General features: G+C 51.3%; 1 long non-coding RNA gene across 1 annotated transcript; it reads left to right on the forward strand.

Annotated features, from left to right (window-relative positions):
• Positions 1–692: 692 nt before the first annotated feature.
• LOC123383135 lies at positions 693–7,271 on the forward strand. Its single transcript, XR_006592544.1, has 3 exons — positions 693–1,239; positions 2,024–2,083; positions 6,650–7,271. It is a non-coding gene; the product is annotated as an uncharacterized LOC123383135 (long non-coding RNA).
• Positions 7,272–11,488: the final 4,217 nt, after the last annotated feature.

Below are 11,488 nucleotides of genomic sequence, written 5' to 3' on the forward strand. Positions count from 1 at the left end.
GCTCTGGGGCACAGGTGGCTGCTAAGCCTTGTCAAAAATCAACTCTAAACCCTTTGGCACGATGGTCGAGATCTTTTAAAAAAAAAATTTTTTTTTAATGTTTATTTTTGAGAGAGACAGAGTGTGAACAGGGGAGGGGCAGAGACAGGGAGACACAGAATCCGAAACAGGCTCCAGGCTCTGAGCTATCAGCCCAGAGCCCCCGACTCGGGGCTTGAACTCACAAGCCGTGAGATCGTGACCTGAGCCGAAGTCGGACGCTTAACCAACTGAGCCACCCCGGCGCCCCACAATGGTTGAGATCTTTAACAATTTGGCTGCGCCTACATTTCCCCGTCTTTCCTTTTCCAGTCTGCTCCAGTTCCCCCTGATAGGGCCATGTCACCCTCCAGGGCCTGGAATGTTCAGGCCTCAAAGCTCTGCCCCTCTGGTCTCTCTGCAGGGAGACTGCTTTTCCCCAGACTCAATCCACTCGTATCATCCTTACCCTTGAAGGTCAAAGGCAGACGTGAGGAGGTTACTATACGGGGCTCGGTCTTTTGGGAACCCATGAGAGGAGTTTTGAATTCCCACCAATGTAGGGGAATATAGAAAAGTCTGCTCCTCTCCAGCTGGGGGGCGGGGGTTAGATTTAAAATTAGTCTGGAATGCTCATTGGTGGGTTGGAGGAGGGGGTGGTGGGAGAAAGAAGGAACTCATTTTCACTCAGCACAGACTTTCTGCCAGACCTGGAAGAGTTCTCTTCCCTTTCTATTTGTTACAGCCTGTCCAAGTCAAAATTCAAGCCTTGCCAGCTTCTAGCTACGTGACCTTGGGCAATTCCACAAATCTCTTTTCTTTGGTCTTCTTATCTGTAAAATGGCGAGAATAACAGCATAGTCCTTGCTGTCAGGTTTAAATTACTTAAGGCATCTCTAGGATTCTGAGACGTGAGATAGGTGTTGGCTGTTATAAAATGACCCTCAGTGTCACAAGCGTTGCATCCTTATTCTGCTCTCTCTAAAGATTTTTTTTTTTTTTCCTCCTCTCTGTTTCTCAGGTGGTAAAAGGCTCACGGAGGCCAGCCGAGCGTGTCCGGAGTCGCAAGGAGAGCTCGGCAGGGTCGGGTTTCAAAACCGGAGCTCTCTGTGCATTGTGACGCATACCATTCTGGCTGGCTGTTCCCACTGATTCCGACGCCTGCGCCCTCGGGCTCTGCCGGTGTCGGGTCCTGGTTTGCGCTGTGGTTGTTCGCTTCCGGTAATGAGTTCTCTGTCAATTACCCGCTCCTGCCCCCGCGGTCTCCAGGGCTGCGCTGGCCAATTGTTCCGTCAGGCCCAGGTCTGGGCAGGCGTCTCAATTTGGGCAGCTATTTCGTGGTCAATCACAATCTAAAACAGAGACAGCGAGGCAGCCTTACGCCCCGTGATTTCTGGAGACCAGCCAGCCCTGTCTCCCAATAAAGACACTCCATCTCTCAGCATGGAGTTTTCCAGTAGACGTGCCATGCTAAGCCCGGCCAGCGCTAATTATAATTGGTTCTGGCTAGTTCCCGCAGGAGCTGTTAAATTCTTTATTTGCCCACTTTCTGGGGGCGGTTTTCTACCTTTAAGAAAGGACCCCTTAAGAAAAAAATAAAAAATAAATAAAGAACCCCTTGCGTCCCTGAAAAAGAAAAAGCGTCTCCCCTGATCCACGCTAAAATATATCCTCTTACTACTATCCTTCTCATGCCAGCTATCAGTGGTCTCTGTAAGTGGACAGGTTTCGGATCAACTAGTTTCGGATCACTAGAATACTAGTGCTGGTCGTTGGTGTGGTGGCCGGATGGCGTGTGCCCCGATTTCTCTGATAGACCTTAAGCTTGGGGTTCCAGACATCAGGTTCTCTGTGGGGAATGTTTGCTGGCGAACGACCTTCCCTGCAAAGAGGACTAGCGAGTGGAAACCCTGCCCGGTTATCCTTGCGGTTTATACAGATTGAATCAGAAGCTTACGGGGTTCAACACTTGCCATCACTAAGTTGAAATGTCCTGTTTATTTAGGACTTGCCTTTTAGCTGACTATGGCTTCAGATCATCCCGGGGTCTTCGTAACTGCGTGGGGTAAGTGGCTGTCTACGGTCATAAAATACTCGACTTATGGTTCTCCTCTTTGGTCCTGGGAGTAAGTCTTTGAAGTAAGCATTATTTTCTCCGTTTACCGGATGAGGAAATGGGGTTCCGAGTGGTTAAGTAATGTGCCCCAGGCCACACAGCTCTGACAGACCCAAGCATTGTTAATTGGATGTCAAGCCTCTTCTTCTCATTCTGTGTATTTTTCCTTGTTTATTCATTTATTCCAAAACTATTTATTGGGAACTTACCAGACAGTAATCTCAGCACTTGAAAGTCCAACAGCAATGAACTGGTTTCTGCCATGGTGGGAGATAGACACCAACAGTCACTACTGGAAGGGGGGTTTGGGAGCGCCTGGGTGACTCAGCCGGTCAAGCGTAGACCTCTTGGTTTTGCCTCAGTTCGGGATCGCACGGTCGCGAGTTCAAGCCCCGTGTCGGGCTCCGCACTGACAGTGCAGAGCCGGCTTGGGATTCTCTCTCTCTGCCCCTCCCTTTCTCGCACTCTCTCTCTCCCTCTCTCTCAAAATAAATAAATAAACATTAAAGAAAAAAAAAAAGAAAGTGATGTCTGTTTTGCAGAGGTTGGTGGAGCGTAAACTGGGACGGCCTCCGCGGAGGATGATTGGGCAATAGCTCTTGAAATCTAAAACACACTTCCACTTCGACCCAGCACTTTGACTCCCGGGTAATTTATCCCACAGGCGTATCAGCGCCTGCGTGAAGCCACGGACGCATGTACAAGCGTATTCATGGCGTCACCGAACAAGCATATTCACGGCAGGAGTGGAAATGACCTGAACACCCACTGCGGGGGTTGATTACATAGGACATGACGTGGGCCTTCAGTGGAGGACGCCGTAGGCATTAAAAGGAGTAAAGCAGCCCATAAATGGATGATCGACAGCTGGCTAGTTGGATACATAGATGGAATGACAGCTAAGATATTTTGTCAAGTGAAAAAAGTTATTTAGTGTGCTGCTGTTTAATTTTGGGAAAACTCAGTAGAGTAGATGTTCTTGGTTGCACAAACCACACAGGAAAAGGCTCTGTGAGAAAGTGGGAAGCACAGGCACCTGCAGGCCTCTTTCTCCTCTGCGGGGTCTCTTGTATCGCTTGGATGCATGTGCATTGTGTGTTCCAGAAGCTATAGGAAAGGGAAGAAAGGACAGCGTCAGAGTGACCGGCGGTGGGCCTGTTAAGGTTTCCTCGTCAAGTTGACATTTCAATGGAGATCCGAGTAAGAGAAGGGAGAGGGGCTCGTGACAAACCTTCGGAGGAGAGGGAGCAGGTGGTCAAAGTCCCGCCGGTGGGAGTGAGCAGGGGTGAGAGACTCCGGTGGAGGGGCCGAGTGGGTGAGGGGAAAGCCGCACAGGATGCGTCCAGGGATGTAGGCACGTGCCAGGTCACGTAGATATTCCATCAACCTGCAGAAGGAGTTGGGCTGTTATCCGCGGGTGACGAGGGTGAGAAGTCACTGTCCAGGCAGGCGGTTCCTCTGCTGGCAAGGAGGAGTCTCAAAGATAATTTCTAATGGTTTGATTGGGGCAAGCAGGTATGATACACTGTGGGGAGGAATCCTGGGAAAGAGCAGGCTTGGAGGGGCATCAGTAGTTCTGTTTTTGTTTGTTTGTTTTGTTTTTAAAGAGAAAGAGTGAGTGGTGAGGGGGCACACACACACACACACACACACACAGAAAGAGAAAATCCCTAGCAGGCTCTGCACTGTCAGCCCAGAGCCCAGCACAGGGCTTGAACTCACGAACCATGCGGTCATGACCTGAGCTGAAATGAAGAGTCAGACGCTTGAGCAACCGAGCCACCCAGGTGCCCCAGTAGTTCCGTTTTGACCATGTGACTTTTGACGTCCCTACTGAGATCATGTCAGGGTGCCCAGTAGACATTTGACTGTAAGTGGTTGCAGAATTTGGGAGAGGGAAGAGGGGCAAACAGAGCCCTGACCATTCTGAGTGATTAGATGACACTCACAGCTATACAACCACATCAGAGAGGGTGTAGTGAAGAAGACAGGACCCTAGGAGGCTCCCACGTCCCCGAGGGAAGCAGAAGAGCAAGAACAAGGAAATGATACTGAAGGCAGGGGAGGAACAACCCGTGAGCTGGGAGGAGAACTTGGGAAGTGTGGGCTCATAGAAGCCGAGAGAAGGAGGCGATGCAGGAAAGACACAGTGGTCATGTGGGTCAACTTCGGCTGAGTGGTGTTTGGTGACCCTGCGGGAAACAGTCTTGACAGGGGAGCAGGGACAGAAACCCAACCAAATGACCTGAGGAGAGAACACTGGGTGAACAAATGGAGCTGGACATGGCACACAGTTGCCAAGTGTCCTTCAGAAAAGGAAACAGATGGGAGATACTATAGCATTTGGGATGCCGATGGGAACGATCCGGTAGAGAGGGGATAGTCGGGGAAGACGGAAAAGGAGGGTACATTGACAGGAGCAAAGTCCTTGAGTGGATCAGAGTCGGTGAGGTCTAGAACACAAGTGGGAGGCTCACCCGTGAGAGCCAGAGACACTTTTTTTTTTTTCATGAAAAGATAGAATAGGGAGAGTATGTGGGTAGGTGTTTGGTACGGGTAGAGGGAAGATGAATGAGAACTTATATGATTCTTTCCCTGTTCTCCATGAATCAAAATTGTATTCTACCCATAAGTGACGTATCTCATAATGGGAGGATGGCGTGGAAGTAGGAGACGGAAGAGAGGTTCAAGAAGAGGGAAGGGACTCGTGGGTGGCTCAGTCGGTGAAGCGTCTGACTCTGGGTTTCGGCTCAGGTCATGATCTCACAGTTCGTGAGTTCAAGCCCCACGTCGGGCTCTGCGCTGACAGTGCGGAACCTGCTTGGGATTCTCTCTCTCTCCTCCCGCCCGTCTGCCCCTCCCTGCTTGCTCCCTCTTTCTCTCTCTCTCAAAATAAATCAACTTTAAAAAAAAGAAGAGGGAAAATGCGGACTTGTCACTTTGGAAAGTAGGAACAACAGGCATGTTTTGCATATTGATTTGAAATATGATGCCCCAAAGTTAAAGTGAGGTCCCTGAGCGATGTGGTGTGTTTTTCATCAGCAATATTCAGCGTCTCTGGTGTAGGCCACTGTGTGAGGGAAGAAACGAATGAATGAGGTTTGGGCCTTGATGGGCCAAGAATGATGGAGAGAGGGGGGTGGGGCAAATGACATAGGGGTGTTTTCCTGCAAGTGGCTCCAGTAATGAACCATGGTCTCCAACCAGGTTGCATTTCAAAACTTAAAATGATAACTTGGTAGGGCTAATGAATTCCCCCACAAGTGTTGCGGTGGGTATCCTCATAGAAGAAGTGATAGGAGCATATGATGCAGCTTGGAAGAGATGTCAGGTGGTTGCCGTTATTGGTAAGACAAGGTCAAGAGCATCCGCACGGACGTGTGTAGAGAAGATCATAGAAAAAGACCCAAGAAGTGGGGGAGGAGAGAGAAACAGATTAGCGGAGGGGAAGCCAGGGTTGTCAGGTGGACCATACACACGGATATTTAAATCTTCGTGAGTAATGATGAGATCGAAGGAAAGGAAGACAGTGACCCAGGAACCGAAGGTATCAATGAATAAGTGGAGTAACAGAGAGTCAGCGAGGTGATGTGTTTATTACCTACAGCGATATTCAACCGCTCAGCTGTAGGCCAGGGTGTACGGGAAGCAAGAAATTGATGAGGTCTGGGGCTTGACCAGGTAAGAATGACGGGGCCGAGGCAAGAGTTAAGGTCGTTTTCAAGGAAGCGATTGCAGTGATAAGCCATGGTCCCCGAGGCAGGGAGGGAAGCAAGTGGGTGTGGGTGACAACGGAAGAGTGCCAGAGGATGGCCAGCTTCCAAGGAATTGAGGTTTGCGAAGATGGGGTTTAAAGATACTGAAGGGGGGAACCTGGGTGGCTCAGTCGGTTAAGCATCGGACTTTGGCTCAGGTCGCGAGCTCACGGTTTGTGAGTTCGAGCCCCGCGTCGGGCTCTGCACTGGTGGTGTGGAGCCTGCTTGGGATTCTTTCTCTCTCTCTCTCTCTCTCTCTCTCTCTTTCTCTCTCTCTCCCCCGTCTCTCTGCCTTGGGATTCTCTCTCTCTCTCCCGTCTCTCTGCCCTTCCTCACTTCTCGCTTTCTCTCAAAATAAATAAACTTAAAAACAATAAATAAATATACTAAAGAAATAATCAGGGAGGAAGTGGACTCCTGCCCCACCTGTCAGGTCTGCACCAAGTGCCACAGAATGTGGCAAAAATATCACGGTTGGGGCTGACGGTCTCAGCAGCAGGGCTCCCACAGACCAGTGACTGCCAGAGCGTTAACTGGTAAACAGGAGAGCGCAGGTTTGGGACGGGAGCCCTGGAGCCTGGCTCCGTTCTGGCCTTCGGTATTTGTCAAATGGATGACTTCTGGGCCTCTTATCGCACTCTCTCTCTCCCCTCTCCCCACCCCTTCTCATTGATTCATTCGTATTCTTCTTCTTTCTCGGGTAGAGTAGAAAGCCCTTCAAGGGCAGCATGTGTGGACACGTGTTATGCTTTCCCTACAGAGCCAAGCACCATGAGGGCAGGTAGGAAGGAGTACTTTTTAATTCGCGTATTAGCGATGCTGTTGGCTGCAAATGACGGAAACCCACCTCAACCTGCCTCGGAGGAAGAGATTGGAATAATGGCTTCAGAAGACCAGGAATTTCACAGGGCACGTCCGGCTTCAGGGACGCCCCTCTCCTCCGAGTCCGTATCACTTTCACTGGGCATTCGTCTCCGCCACTCCTTCTGCTCTGGCTCAGTGTCAGTCTCTCCCGAATGGGGTGAAGAAGGCCACCAGCAGCTCCAGGCTCCTGCACTTGTAAAATGGCGGCCCTGTGAGGGGACGGCCCTCTCCCGGTGGCCACACAGCATTCCCGTGGCTGACGTGATGGGTCTTCCTCGGATCTTATGCCCACGTGTGAACCCGGACTGGAGAGATGGCTTCTCTGATGGACTGGGTTGTGAGCTCACCTTAGAGACAGAGAAGGGGTCAGCCCTGTCCGGCCTCACAACCAGAACACGGAAACGGGTGCCCGGGCGGCTCAGTCAGTCGGGCGTCTGACTTCGGCTCAGATCACGGTCTCGGGGTTCGTGAGTTCGAGCCCCACGTCGGGGTCTGTGCTGACAGCTTGGAGCCTGGAGCCTGCTTTGGATCCTCTGCCCTCTGTCTCTCTGCCCCTCCCCCACTTGTGTGCTCTCTCAAATAAATAAATAAATAAGAACAGGGAAGAAGCAGGTTTTCTCGAAAGAATATTGGGGTGCTCTTACTGAAGAGACCTGCTGGAGAGACCTGAGTCCATATACAGGCCAGGGAGGCGGGGGGTGGGGGGGTGGGCGGTAACAGAAGCTGCCAACACTGCTGGAGAAATGCCCTGGTACCCAGGACTGAGGAGGGTTAACATACAGCATCTTCTGTAACCCTCCTGTTGGCTTCTGGGCTCCCACCATGCCTTGCCGTGCGATGGTACGTAAGCCTCTGATGTTCTCTGGGGTCAGTGAGTTCCGAGGATATTGCTTTGTCTGGGGCCCCCTCCCGTGGTAGATGTCAGCACAAATGGCCCCGATTCTCCTCCCTGTAGCCACAGCCCTGGCCACGGGACCAGCCTGCCACCCTACGTCCTGAATTAAGGCTGGTGCGCGGACTTGCTTCGGCCTGGAGCCGTCGGCAGCCGCGAGTGTCAGTTCTATGTTGGGCCTCGGAGGGTCCTGTGTGTTTCTGCTCACCGTGTCGGGAGCCTGTCCAGCGGCCACGTAGACAAGCCTGAGCTAGTCTGCTAACGCTTGAGCCCACAGGGAGACGGGGGTCTCGGCCTCCTCAGCTGGCCAGGTCCTCGCGCACCTGCTGGCGAGTGCAGACGCGGGACCCGGCCCAGGTAAGCTCAGCAGAGCCCAGCCTGGACCCACAGAACTGCCCACCCGACCCACAGACAGGAGCTAAATAAACGCTAGTGATTTTAAGATACTAAACCTGGGGAGGTCCGTTCTGTACGGACAACCCTTGATACATTCCTTCTGTAGCTCAGGGTTCTCGTATCTTCCATTCTTGTTAAATGCCACTTTCTGCCGCTCTCTGAACGTATTTGGTCAGATGAAGTCTCTCTCTTCCCCCACGAAGCCGGGCTCCCTGCATATTCAACAGCCTTCCTTAATGTATCAGCCCCAGCTCCGAGGGTTTGGGTCTACAAGTGACGGGCAGCAGTCTCTACAATAAAAAGCAGGTTCAAGGATGCTTCCCTTGATCGACTGAGTCGCGTTGATTTTGTCTGTTTGTTTGTTTCCCTGAAGTCCTGATGAATGTTGTCATGCTGAGGCCTTTCCCTTTCACTGGTTTTTAGCTGGTTCTTATCTGTGCTGCTAAAGTTTTGCTCTTTTGCACCTTCGTGTCTCAGTACTTCGCCTAATGAGTTTGGGAGCGGGACTTCAGAGGACACTGGCTGTGCCTCCTCGAGCAGATCTGCCTCGGAGGTTCCCGGCCCCACGGCATTAGAGCATTGGCCTCTCAGCATTGGCCTCTCAGGATCTCAGAAAGGATGCAATGAAGCTGCACATCTGCAGGTGTTACCACAGTGCCCGGCAAACAGAACGAGCCTGATCCATGCTGGTTCCTTTCTTTCCTAACCGTTGTCACCCTCACGAAGCCCCTACATGTGACAGGTCCTGTGATGGTTGCTGGGGATGCAGAGATAAATAAGGCATCAAGCGTGTGATGTTTTCATTAGGATGATTATTTTTTTTTAATGTTTACTTATTTATTTTGGAGAGAGGGGAAGAGAGAACCCCAAGCAGGCTCCACACGGTCGGTGCAGAGCCTGATGCGGGGCTCGAACTCACAAACCGGGATGTCACGACCTAAGCAGAAATCAGACTCCAAGAAGGTCCGTGACTTGCCTGAGGCTGCGTAAGTGTGCTTCCTAGGGCCAGGCCTCTGGGCTCCGGGATCAAGATTTTGTTTTCAAACGCCCCCGCGTATTGTGCATCTTCATAAGTGTATTTGAGTTGCCATCTTCTGGGGTAGAAGATTACAGATTCTCAGCGGGGAGAGAGGATCTCCTCCAATTTCCAAAGCAGACTACGGTTCTTCTAGCTTTGGAATAGAATTGGTTTTCTGAGTTTAAAAGAAAGATGACCAATGAAGCAAGTAAACCATGAGAGCAGCTGACCTGCTCGCTAGAGGGATGTTTCTGGTGCCCAAGGCGCACCAGGTCGTGGACCAGAGACATGGCAGGCGGGTGGGGAATGCAGGCCCCTGGAGGGGACTATCAGCCAGCCAGGAGCTGCAGGTGAAATGGTCTCAGACAGACAGGGAGAGGTAACAGTGAAGAGACGGCAAGTTCTGAGTCCCAGGAAACTTCCACCGGAAGTTCATCAGCCTAGTGGCAGCCAGTCCTGGAAAAGGCCAGGCTGAATTAGTAGGAAGGGAGAATTCCGGAACATTTCTTTAGAGTCATGTGGCATCATCGCTTCCACGTTAAACACTAAAACACAGACGGGGCTCGACTTAATGATAAGGAGAAGTTTAATGTTTACCTTTAAATGTTTCTGAAGGAGTATTTTAGTTGGTGGGTTGCCATCCTGCCAGGCACAGGAGGCCAAGGTGTGGTCCCTGCCGGCCACTTGCTCTGTCTAGTGGCAAACAGATTTGGACACAGAAGGTGCCAAAGGGCTGCCCTGGAGACACAGGATGACTCAGGCAGGTGGGGGGTGGGGCAACAGGGACTGGGCAGGTGGGGACCAGAAGGAATATCACTAGGAAGATAAAAAGCAGCTTGGGGGAAAGCCCTCGCGGGCCGCACCACAGGGTGGTGCGAGGAGGTCCGAGGACGCATGCGTACGGGGTGGTCCCAGCGAGGGGAGAAAACTGCGCATGTGCAGTTGGACAGCTTTGTCTAACGGTTCGAAAAGATTAACTGTGTTGTTTGCTTCCGTGTCTCTTACAGACGACTACCAGGATGCCTCGTCCACATCAAGATATTAAGTCTTTGATAAGGATGAGTGAATGATGTGCCAGCACCTTGAGCAACAAGGCTGGCAGAAGGGAGGGGCTTCCCGCGGATGAAGGGGGTGCTGAGTGTTGAGTCAGCGGGGAGTTCCGAATGCATGGATGCCATGGAATCGGGTGAACCAGAGACTGATCCCGGCCAAGGATCCTGTGTGTGGTCCTGGCCAGCGCGTGGAAACTGGCAGAGCCTTCTTTCCTGACTTTTTAACACAAGGATGTCAATACCAACCCGATTAGTCAGCACTCCATCAGCTGCAAGGGACAGAAAATCCAATTTGAGATGATTTAGGGAAAAGGGGAGATACTGGCTCCTGTAACCGAAATACTTACGTGTGGTTTGGTCCAGGGGCACAAAGACAGGTGTTCTGACCCGGTTTTTCTGCCATCTCTTAGCTCTGATGTTCCCCAGGCTGGTTTTCTTCCCACAAGCCGCATGCTGGCAAGTGAGGCATTCAGACTCCGTCCTAAATAGAACCTCATCGCATATTCTATAAGTTCAAACACCAACTACAACGTGATCATTAAGTTTTACTTCCGGAGGCAAACAGGGCGACCCCTCTCCGGGTCTTGGGCTGTACTCCCACGGACCAATTTTGGGATACCTTCGCAGCTCCTTAGTTTTTAGCGGATGAATATGATGACGTCCTTCAAGGGTACGTAAGCGCCATACCTCTCCAGCAGTCTTTTGTGCAAGTTGTCCCCTAACGTTCTCCTTACAGCATCTGTAAGCCTTGCCTTTTTGACCGAGTGCATGAGACCCCTTGTCCGCTGCTAACCTCAAGGTGATTAGTAAGGGGCTGTCTCAGGTTTCACTTACTGCTAAAATAAAGCCAGGGATCATAGTATGTTAAGGAACACTCCCCTCCCCTCCTTCCTTCCTGCAATACAACTCTCAGAATGGCAAAGGTTTATTTTTACATGTCATTTCGGAGTCTTATTTTCCGTAGTGGTTCCAGGCCGCCATTCCTAGATTCAAGTCTGATAGAAAAAAGATCTGTTATCTTTCCTTCAGTTCGAACATGGGCCTTGGGCCTAAATTTCTTTGCCCTGACTCAGGCCTTGTGCCCATGCTTCACCCAGTCCCCAGGGCCCGTGGGGAGGGCTGCAAGAATTGAACTGGCGTATGCTTGGATCACATGTGCCCCTGCAGTGGGAGTGAGGTCAGCCACCCCAGATGACATTTACCAAGCGGGATAGTACAGTGACTTACCCCAAAGCGATTCAAGGTGCTGTAACTGTAATGAAGAAATGGCTGCTGGGCCACAGCCAACAAATATCCAACATACTTTCCCATTTGGTGATGTGACGATGGAATGAAATGAAATATGCAGGGGGCGCCCAGGTGACTCAGTCATTTAAG

Source organism: Felis catus, chromosome F2 (assembly GCF_018350175.1).
Source record: "Felis catus isolate Fca126 chromosome F2, F.catus_Fca126_mat1.0, whole genome shotgun sequence".
NCBI classification, from domain to species: Eukaryota; Metazoa; Chordata; class Mammalia; order Carnivora; family Felidae; genus Felis; species Felis catus.